The following is an 11,864-nucleotide window of genomic DNA, read 5'->3' on the forward strand; positions in this document are numbered from 1 at the left end:
ATCAAACTCCACGCTGACTGTTTAACATAGGCTTTCTGTCATAAACTTGAAATCTGCCACCCTAAACCAAGATGATAACGCCATCAGGGTAATTTTCTCAGACTTGACAAAGCTCCTCCAGAGCCACAGACGACAAAACACAAGCTGAGGAGTAAAGTGATTCCCTTGGGTGAAATTGTCAGAGTGGCCCTTCAGCCCCTGCTCACAAACACCACAAGACCCTGACCTCTGAAAAAACACTATCAAGAGCACATTTAATGGCGAGCTGGTGCTAAAACATTTGAAAAAGAAGTTGTATATATTCTATTAACACGTGCTGTACTCAGGTTTTTTATTTATAGTGTCAACTGTAGATTATAAGTGGCACAACAGTTTGTGCCTTATAGAAGCATTTTTATTGCCAGAAATGAATAAAAAATAAAAAAGTCAATATTTGAATCAGCTTCTTGTGTGTTATTTTCTGTGTTGATGTAGCACACACACACACAAAGGAGTTGAAAGTGTGCTGACGGTGCTTTCCTGGTGTGCCTGTCAGAGTGAGTCAGACAACAGATACAGGTTGCACCCATCTATATATTATACACACACACGCACACACACACACACACAGAGTGCGTGTAAAGAAGGTTGTGGGAGGTGACAGTGCTGCAGACACTCTGGAGTCTCTGGATACTAATAACACACCGCTGACACAGAAAGAGACGGGTGTACACTGCTTTCATGTGGCACACAGTTGGAAAGGGGCGGAGAGATGTGTGTGTGCGCATGTGCGTGTGTGTGTGCGTGTGTGTGTGTGTGCATGTGTGTGACAAACAAAATGCTCTCCACTCTCTTAACCAACCAAACCCACAGGTTATCCAACAAAAAGAGGGCGTGACGAAGAAGAAAAACAGACACTTTGACTCTGAAACAATGTTACAGACCCAACTATCTAATACTTAGAGTATTTCTCTTTATGACCTTCTGGGGGATGTTGTGGTAATTTAAAGAAATTAAGCATATTGTTAAATACTTTTAATCACTTTCTTGCCCGGAGTTAGATTAGAATATTGATACCATTCTCATATCTGTATGTCAAATATGACACTACAGCCAGCTGCTGGTTAGCTTAGCATAACATAAAGACCGAAAACAGAAGAAAACAGCTCGCCTGGCTCTGTAGTAAAATCCACCTACTAGCTCCATTTTACACTTCGTTTAGAAGTCACCCCTCTAGCACAAAACTGTTGTAGTAACATAGTTGTCATGGTAACCTTCCACGTGAAATTAGAGTGCCATCCCCAGCACATTATTTTTAACATCACCGGTGTGTTGCCCAACGTCTCCCATCACTTTTTATGCTGAGACAGCATCACTTTATATTGCTGGGATGTTGCATGCAACGCCCCTAGACTGACAGGGTTTTTGCTGTAACGTCCCTGAAAAGTAACATTTTAAGTGCAATGTTGCAGTAATTTCGTTGCTAAGTAACATGTTAAGTCTAATGGTGCTGCAAAATACTGTTACATTAAGTGTAATGTTACAGGAACGTCACTGCAAAGTAATGTGTTAAGTGCAATGTCATAGAACGTAGCTGCAAAGTAACATCTTAAATGTAATGTTGCAGTAATGTCACTGCAAAGTAAAGTTTTAAGTGTAATGTCGCATCATAAATGTATGAACGTCACATGAACATTGCCACAACACACTGATTTCATGGCTAATTAATGTCACAATTCAAATGGGAACTAAATTTATTTGTCTCTCGCCATTAACTACCATTCATATTTTTTGTGAAGTGAGGTCCGATGGGCCACACTCGATAGAGAGAGACTTCCCCTCTAAATTTCTAAAAACATTTCCATTTAAATTATGAAGACATCTCCCTGGCTAAGCACAAACGCTAGAGGCAGGGCGAAGCAGCAAGCCTGTCTCTGTCCACGGGTCAAAAACAATTACCTGTTGCTAGTGGCGCTGTTTCTTGACAAACAACAGTTTAACAATCATCCCAGCACTTTCTGTGCCATGTATGCGGCTCTTTGGGTTGCCAAATGGGTCAGTGAGCACAAGTTGGTTTTGGCCTCTGCACAGGCATGATTGTGCCAAATCTCATTGTGATGTCAAGACTTTGGGAAGCTGCGCACAGTCATTACACCTGGCTGTTGTTTGCCAACAAAGAGTTCCAGCGTGTAAATCCTTCTAAGACCTCAAATTAATAATTTCTCTTTAAGAGTTGCATTTTACAAGCTCAGCAGTCAGCCTCATCTTTATCTGGTGTTGAATCCAAAATGTTTCCTCACATTACTTCTCATTACTTTCCTGTTGGTACTTCAAGGTTCGGGCAACTTGTTATGCTTTTACAGTAAGAATTTGGAATTTAAAGATAATTTTTAGCCTGACCCATAGTATCTTTCCCTAAAGCACTTGCATCTTGGGAATGGCAACATAGGTCTGACAGTCACTTTGGTCAAGACTGAAATATCTCAACAACAATTGGACAGATTGCCAGGACATTTTTACAGACATTCGTGTTCCTCAGAGGACAAATTCTACTGTTGGATAGATAGATATAAAATTTGTACACATATTCAAACTTCCCTCAGCGTGAATTACAAAGCTCCAATTTGTTCACTAAAAAATTAATTACATTCCTATCAGCCTCAGCTACTTTATGCTAATTTGCAAAAGTTATAAAACCAACATACTAAGCTAAGATGATTAACGTGGTGTAATCACTGAACTTGCTTGTAGTGGACAGACTCAATTTAAAAGATTATTTTACAAGTCATGAAAGCTGCAGTCTGTCGTAAAACCAGTCAGGTATCAGACTGTGAAGATACGTAATTAGAGAGACAACACACAGTAGTTGCTTAAGTGACGTCATGACTCTCTCTCTCCAAAAGCTAACTTTAGCTGCTGAAGCTAAGATAACTGTGTGTTTCATACTGGGATGCAGTCACACAACCAATGGATCTTGCACGATCTTTCGCCTCCTGCTGATAAAAGGACCAGGAGTTGTTGATGTATATTGTGCTGAGCTTCACGCAAAACATGGTATTACAGTTGACTACCATTAACATTTTTTCCAAAATAAAGTCTCAAGAGGTGCACTGGAAGGGGAGACACTTTGCTTCTCTTTTTGGAGCAAAAAGTAAGCTCTAGTGTATTGCTATATACAAATTCCCAGGTTTGTGTGTGGGCCTTTTGTCCATAAACAGGAATGTAGGGCCCATCAAAAAGGTTGTGTAGAGTGTAGCGCACAAAAAATTTGACTTACAGTAGGGAAAGGAAAACAGACATCCACGTTATCTTATCGTGTTTTCCTGAACCTGCAAGTGTGCAGGATGTGGAGCCTAAAACACAGATCCACCAGGACACCTTCCATGTTTGTTTAGGCTCTTACCTTCCTGTGCTGAGCCCTCAGCTTCCAGGTGTCAGAGAGGAATGCATCTGAACATCACAGGGAGACAGACAGAGAGACTTGTAGCAACCTGTGACTGGTACGCCACAGGAAAAACAGTTTTCACCAAAGTCATTGTATGTTTATGGCTGACAGATTATGGTTTTAAAAAATAGTATCTTATATCCATACAAGTGACAACAATGTGAATCCAAAGACAAACATGCCAGGTGAGTTTGTGATCCCCTCTTTTTCATGAGCATTATTACGCCTCTTATGAATCTTATGACTTGTCCAGAGTGTTTTGTCACTTTCTGCCCAAGCATGTGGAGAAAATGACTTCCTGGTCATTTATTTTTATCGGCACACGAAGTTGGAAGGTGAGCTGAGGTGACAGTTTTGCACTCCTGCTCTTTGGCATTCACAGGGTGAGACGAGGTGATGACATCAGCTGCTGCGAGCTGAGCTGAGAGGAAAACTCAGCAGCGGAAGAAAAGTTTATAACAGTGTCATGAAAGATTTGGAGCTGACGTTACTTTCCTTTCCCTGCCTCCAGCTATGATCCGCACACTGCGCTTGGACTGATGTGTGTTTTTGAAAGTCGATAGTAAAACCAACACCTGTATTGTTTTTCTGCTCACAGAGGAATGCTGATAGGGGATACATGGTGCCAGTATAAAAACATCAGATTTTGTGAAATAATCTGAAGCAGCTTGTAGACCTTTACGAGGCCATTAAAAAAAACAGAAACCCACCACATTAGTCAAGTGACAGGAACACTTTGGGACATGTGAAGTACTCATTTTACACATGAAAGGTAACTCTTTGCACTCAGTAATACAATTTGGCTCCAAATAAATAAGTAAAATCAAACATTGAACACGAACAAACTTAGTTTTATCATTGCAATAGTAGTCTTAATTTACTGAACATAAATGATTAATATGGTTATTAGGTCAAGATTTTAGTGGCTGAAAAAGTAAGTGACTGCACTTCTACCATTTCTGTAGAATGACCCATATATGTAGTGACGCCTGTGAGCTAGTTCAGGCAGTCAACTCGAGCTGCACTGCAATCACATGTGACCTGCCTCACACTCTGTAGTACATACCAAACGCACCCTTCCAATCTGGCGGTGTATTTAAGCCGCTAAACCCTCCCATCTCCCCCTCTGCCTGTCAGTGCCATTGCTGCCTTGCATCAGCGTCACTGCCTGTTCATTGAGCCCCAGCATCCACCTGCAAGATCCATCAGGTGGTCCAAGATATGAGCCTAGGAGCCAAACTCTGACTATGTTCTGCTGCTGCAATAAACATTGTTAAACGTGAGCTGTCTGACCGAAACGCATTTGAATTTAGGATTATTTGTTAGTGTTGCAGGACTGGTCATTTTTGCATCTGTAAAATACAGTCAGGGAAGAAATCAGAGTAGAAATCAGCAAACAAAGCATTCTCACACCCTCACTTGTCATACATACATTTTTGTCAGTGAGCAACATGACTACCAATATCAGCCAGATATATCGGTCTAACTACATACATACATTCAAAGCCTCTCTCTCTCTCTCACACACACACACACCCAGCAGAGCTCTGTAGTGTCTCAGTTGTACTTAAAAACTAAGCGTGTGTGTGTTTTTGCGCAGCATGGGTCAAGTTTAACAAGCAAATATAAAGTGACCCCCACTGTTTACAACTTGTTTTAATTAATGTGTTTTTTTCTCCATGTCTCTCTCTCTCTCTCTCTCTCTCTCTCAATATGTCTCATTCTATGAATCTCTCTCTGCTTTCTACTCTCTAGGGGGTCACATGCTGTCATCTGCCCAGTAGCAAGTTGTGAAGTCTTCCATTTTATAGTTTTTACATTTTTGTCCTCACGCAAGCTCTTGAATTTTGCCCCTCCATTTCCTAGTTGTCTTCCACATGCTTGGTGTTTATTTTTCTACATAAAGAGTAATGCATGTACTTATCCCCAGTCCACAGTGGAAATCGTATTCCTCTCACCTCGGTCCTTTGATATTTTCTATATTAGAAAGCATAGGGGATAACTGCTTATAGTGAACACTATAACAGAACAAAACAAAAAAACAAACTCCAAATTTCAAGGCAACTTGCTTCCATAGATTTTTGAGTTTTGAGCTCAACTCTCACATCTTGAAAAAGTTCACTTTTCTTCTTTAAATAAACTTAAATCTTTTAGAAACGTAGAAATTGTTGAGTAAAAGTGAATAATGGCTCAACTTTTTACTTTTCAGTTGCAGCAATTTAATTTTCAAGCACCCAAATAATGAAAAATCATGCTCACAGCTCACAAAGATTGACGTTTATCCAAAGAAGAGAAGTAAATGATCTGAAAAGATTACAGGTCGGGTTAACTGGTTAATTTCAAAACTTAATAGTTTGAGTTTGATTCAAAACCTAAAAATCTAGTAAAGGTCGACGCCTTGGATTGATGTTTTCTCAAGAGTATTCTCTTGAGCAAAATCATTTCATTATGATACAAATAAAAGTCATTTTTATTCTTCCTACTGTTGCTCACAGGTCATGTTAAATTAAAGTCTGCCCTATTAAAGGGAATCTGCAGGTCTTGAAAAGTCTGGAAAATATTGTTCCCAGAGAGGCCTTGGCCTTCGCATTTTTCAAAAATCCATTCTCTTGCATTCTGTAGGCAGAAATGTCAGTTATTAATTATTAGTTATTAGTTGTTAGAAATGTTACAAAAGTTGGGTTGTTGTGACAATTGATTGGGCTGCAGGAGACTGTTGATCAGACAAACTACTGATACCTGCAGGAAGAGAAGATTTTAGCACATTTTAAATGGTTGAAGATAACAAAATCTGCCAATCAGCTCATCTATCCTTTACTAATTACCATGTTAGCCTGTATTTGTTCACTGTTGCACAAGGAATTATATTCAGATCTATTTCTTGACTTAAAATTGATATTTACCACTTGCAAGTATTAAAAATATATGATATGATAATTTAATGGCCACCTAGTCCAATAATATGATATATCAAAAGAGGTGATGGGGACCATCCAGGTGAAAATACACAATATACATACATACATAGATACATACATAGTGTATATTGCAAATGAGGTTTAAATGAAACAAGACAGATGTAGTTACTCATTAAGCACATGATATGCACACACTGTCCAGGTTAAATATCCATCTGGCCTCCATTTGTAAGAGGCAGTGATCCTCTGCTCGAGGACGTGAAGAGCTCCAAAAACTTGCAGTTCATGGAAAAATGTCCCTGTTGAGTGCAATATGTGGATCGGCAGTTTGATTCATCCCATCTGTTATTCTTTTATTTTATGTTTTAAAATATTTTGGGGGGCAATTTTTTTGCCTTTAATATAAAAATAGCCAAAGATAGACAGGAAATGGGGTAGGGAGTGAGGGGACGACGTGCAGAAAGCCGCAACCTGAACCGAGGCCGCAGCGGAGGGCCGAAAGCCTCAGTACATGGGGCGCTATCGGAGCGCTCCATGTTGTACTTTGATGTTCAATAATCCCACTGCAGAAGGTGTATTTAGTTTTACCACAGTACAATGTAAGACAGGAACACCTGCTGGCATAAATGTCAGGGTGAAGTAACCAATTTACCAGGACTCACCACATGTCCACATTTGGACACACACACACACACACACACACACACACTCACGGGTTAGATCGCAACCAAGTCTACAGTCTGGAGTGAATGAGCAGCCTTTTACCAAAGTGGTACAGACTTGATCAAAGATGGGCACTTTTTCAATTTTTAATTACTTTTGAGTATTTTGTACTTTGTATTTTGCCGGGCAGAAAAAAATAAAATGTAATTTGTAATAAAATACTTTAAGATCGTATTTCTGTCATTGAAATACTTAAAATACATTATTGAGGTCATTTTTTGTGAAGTAAGATACATTTTTAAACTTTAAACTATAGAAAAATACTTGTAAATAAATGAACATAACATGTCCTGCGGGGTCCAACAACACAGTCATTGTGATTTATCGTATTTTATTTGTGTTCCTCACAACCAGCAGCTTGAGGAAAGAAGCTGCTTTCATGTTTGATGCAAATTTCCCTTCAAATAAACATATGTAATCAAAACATAATCAGATATTGCAGCTAAGGCAAGTTTACTGAATGACACTAAAATACAACATCAGTAGAGTTTATCTTTTTAGTGTAAGGAGGTTAAGGTCAGGCTCATATTGAGGCTATATTGCTTTTAATGGATATAACAGTCACATTTTAAATATTCTAGGCTTTCTCGTATTTCCATTTAATCTCTGACCGTTGATTAGATAAAATTCAAGTTATAACAGCTTGGAAAAACACAGCCAGTAAACTTCATTAGGATTGTAATCAAACAGCGTACAGAGAGACTCAGAGAGTTTATTGTTGTGGCAGTTATCAGAGAATAATGTTTATCTCGTTGGTCCGGCCAGTTTAATGAATGAATGTGTTTCTATAACCCACTATCAAAGCTTTAATTTGATTTTTTAAATGCATTTTAATATCATTTTTGGATCAATAGTATAATCAAAGCAGTGATGATGATTTAATGAGATCATGTAAGTTATATTTTTTGCTGATTTTTCAGTTGGGTGTCATATATTGTTCTGGGGTTGGACTGTGGATTGTTTCAGTCTGGTGCTTGGTGTTGTTGAAGTTACTATTTTTTGTTTGCCTTCTCCACTCAAAAACACCTTAATTTAACATGGAAGTGTATATTTACAAGTTGTGATGCATTACAAAGAGATGAAAGAGAGGCTGATTGTAGTGATGGAGGTCGATTGTTCCTTAGAGATGGTCATCTAAGACAAAACATTTAAACAAACCACTAACTACAAAACATGTCAGTGTGGTGTCAACTAATAATAACCAAAGAAAATAAGACTACTGAAACAATAATATCAAAACAGTTGTCTAAGAAATACTATCTACAAACACTGTCCCTCCCCATGATGCAGGAGGAACATGGTGCAGTCCAGTTAGCACTCAGCATTACGTAAGCAGGTGTGGAGCAGCAATCCCCCAGGAACTGCAATTAAAAATGTATTAATTTATTAATACTATGAAAATGAAATAAGTTAAGTTAATGAAACAGCACAGCACAATTTAGAAAGAAGGTTGTGTTGTCAAAAATGCTATCTAAACTATGGGCGTGCTATGTGAAACCAAAATGTGTCCATTTATTTATCTCAGTGCACATCTATGTGAATTTTGAGTGTGGTGCTGAAAAAATAAATCCACAGTAAATGAAACAAAGTATTATCACATTGTTCAGATTGCAGGGGAGCGAAGGGGAGCTCAGCTCTCCTAAAAAAGGACCTGAGCTTCCCTGAAAGGCTAATATGAGTTATTCAGGGTTAGTTCTGAATTATCATCCAATTTTAAGTCTTTTTATTTCTCTGTAGTCAAAAACACAAGGTTTAGCAAATATTAACAATTCTTCATTTTTTTTGTATTGTGTGATGTATGATACTTGAAGGAGTGTGTATGAGAAGCAGATTTTGTGATTTTTTTTAAATTTATTTTAATTTTATCTGCTCTGATTAAGCCTGTTGTTTGATTTTGAAACAGTAGCCTCATGTTGCTGTTAAAGCCTCTATGAAGTGAATAAAATGTTATAGACAGTATTAACTATCTTTAGTATTAACAGTGGAACTTTTTTTGCAATAACCCTATAATTGACCACACTATCGCACACTTCCATGTATGCACATGCACGTGACATGTTTTGCGCACCAAAAAACGGGCTCCCCTGAAAGTCACTGTGTAATTCGAACTCTGATTACCATTACTGTTGTTGTTCAGTGTGTGTCTGCTGGTGTGGCCTTCACAATACTGTCCTCTGTCCCTTAAATAATCAAGCAACCATTTTAGAGCAACATCATGCAAACCATAATTTTGCAATTAGGACGTTGTGATCGACAGGGTCAAAGGCCTTTGACAAGTCTAAAAATATACTAAGCAAGACTTTTTTAAAAAAAATTTCATTGTTTTATTTTGTGACATCACAACTCACATACATGGAGATTTTAGTGAAGTCTGGGAAATCTTACATCTTATAATTTTTTACTTTCAGATTTTTAGTTTTCTTGCATATTGACAAAGTAGATTTACTTTTAAGAATATGTCAGGACTTTACTGATTTTTTTTTCCACAGAGAAAACTTACGAGAAAGGGAATATTCAAAGCAGAGTCTTTTGTTTTAAAATACGATTCTTACATTTATTGGTGGTGTAATAATTCCTCCTGTTCATACTGGTTCTCACACTACTACACTGTAGGAGATACGGGGAAATATCCACAGTCCATGTGTGTTCTTCTTTTGTTGTTGTTGTCCTCCTCTATTGCCCTATTTTCAGCAGACGGTGTTGTGTTGCCATGTTTACCTCTGCCCCCCGACAGGCTTCGCTCAGTTCATTAGGACAATACGACGTGTCTGAAGTCTGTGAAGCAAAGTATTCCATAAAACTCTACGGTGTGAACTTTGCCACGGGCAACAGGATGCTGCTCCAAGTAGCGGATTAAAAAAAGTCGGGGCCTTCCGAAAATTCCACTGTCTGGCTTTTGATCCTCTGAGAAAAAGAAAATAATAAAACCTGTGTGAAATGTAAATGATGAGGGCTACGAAGGATAGGAGAACAGTGTCCAAAAAGACAGCACTGTTTTAAAAAACAGTTATCCCAACACCATCAATGTGATTCCTCAAAGAATGAGGATTTCCCAAAAATGTACAGAAGTGATCTGTGTCTGTGGTTCACTGATATCTGCGCAAAATGTTCAGGTTCCCCAATGTGTGTTTCCCGTTAAAAAAAGATTGCAGTCAACTGTCCACTGGACTTAGAGGAAGAGGAAGTAAGTGTCCCATGCAAGGCCAACAGTGTTTCACCTGAGTCTGTCCCCGACAGTGAAGCCACTTCATGTTCAGGTACAGATGACTGATTCTTCACCTGACAGGGAATGCTGGTATGATTACAAAGGTAATAGTCGACTTTGTGGTTACATATATAATCATGAGGAGTACAACTACACAGTGAAATTCAGTTTTTGCATTAATCCTGTCTAGGGCTGCCTCCTGAAAGCTGAAGACTTGAATCATCAGTCAGGTAGTTGGGTTTTTTTTCTTGTCAGTCTGTGTGCATCACAATAACAGGATAAAACAAGAAAGTTTACAAGAATACACAGGGAGAACATTTCACTGAGGAACTGTAAATAAGGGGAATCATAAATATATTTTTAGATTAGTTTTTTAAAAAATCCTGGTGACAACATGCACTGGTGGTTAACTGATGAGAGAAGGGAAAACCAGTGGTTGGTAAACAATAGTCAGCTCTTATTTTTTAGCTGCGTCATTGTACCCAGTGCAGTGTAACCACATGACAGGCTGTAAACTCCACAAACCAAGTGTAAAAATGACCACTAAACTAACTATGATGGAAGTGGAGAAGAGTGATAGAAACGGAGCACAGGTGATGTGCTGTCAGCCAGTTCACCCCAATGCACTGTGGAGCATTCAGGGCACTTGCTTGTGCTTGGTTTTACCATTGACAGACTCAGATTGTTATTATAAGTATCTGACAGCATTGTGGAAAGGACTGCAACAATGAGAGACCTTTGTTTGTAGAGTAAGATAAGTTTTGTTTATCCAGAAACAGACTTTTTTTTGCTCTCGCCAAACTCACCAAACTCCCTTTGCAAAACTATAATTTTAACATCATTGTCAACTTCATTCAAACTTGACAGAAACAAAATAAAACTCAACAAAAATATCCTGGTTCATCTTGCCTTTGTTCCAACATTCATCATCTCTGGTTTAGTCTAAATAAATCCTTAATGTACAGCATGAAGGAGCGCAGAGCGTGCAGGGCAGGTGACCCCTGCAGCACGACTGTGGTCTGCTGAAAGAAGCTCCGCAGGTCTGCTGAATTTATAACTATAGGAGGACAGACATTTTTACTTTCTCCGACTGTGTGAAAATCTGATGTTTTCACATCACAGGTGAGAAAGAAAAGCATCAAAACCTGAGTCTTACTGGTAAAACATACTCATCTAGGCTGACTTAGAAACTTAGTGGAGCATTCTGAACTAAATGTTAAAGACCAAATTGTATTTTGTAGTAATATTTGTTTTGTACAGCTAAATCTGATTTGACTGAAAAAAAAAATGGCAACAGCCTTAAACCCATCCTGGTATCAGGAGCACTGGGCAGCTGCTATGCAGCACCCGGGGATCAACTCTCGTTGTTAACCAGCACCTTATTCAGGGGCACTGACAGGTGAAATAACCAAGGATACGGTGTCACAGGGTAAACATGCTATCTCCACAAAGAAAGGACCTCACTGAACTGTGATTCAAATCCATAACTGTCGTGATACACACTGCTCCACTTTGCTGTTCTACTCACTTCTCATATATCAACACAAAGTAGGTCATTTTAAGTGTTTATTGAAAGTATTTGTTGTCCATGTTA

This window comes from Lutjanus erythropterus, chromosome 19 (assembly GCF_056507025.1).
Source record: "Lutjanus erythropterus isolate fLutEry1 chromosome 19, fLutEry1.hap2, whole genome shotgun sequence".
In the NCBI taxonomy this organism is placed as follows: domain Eukaryota; kingdom Metazoa; phylum Chordata; class Actinopteri; order Lutjaniformes; family Lutjanidae; genus Lutjanus; species Lutjanus erythropterus.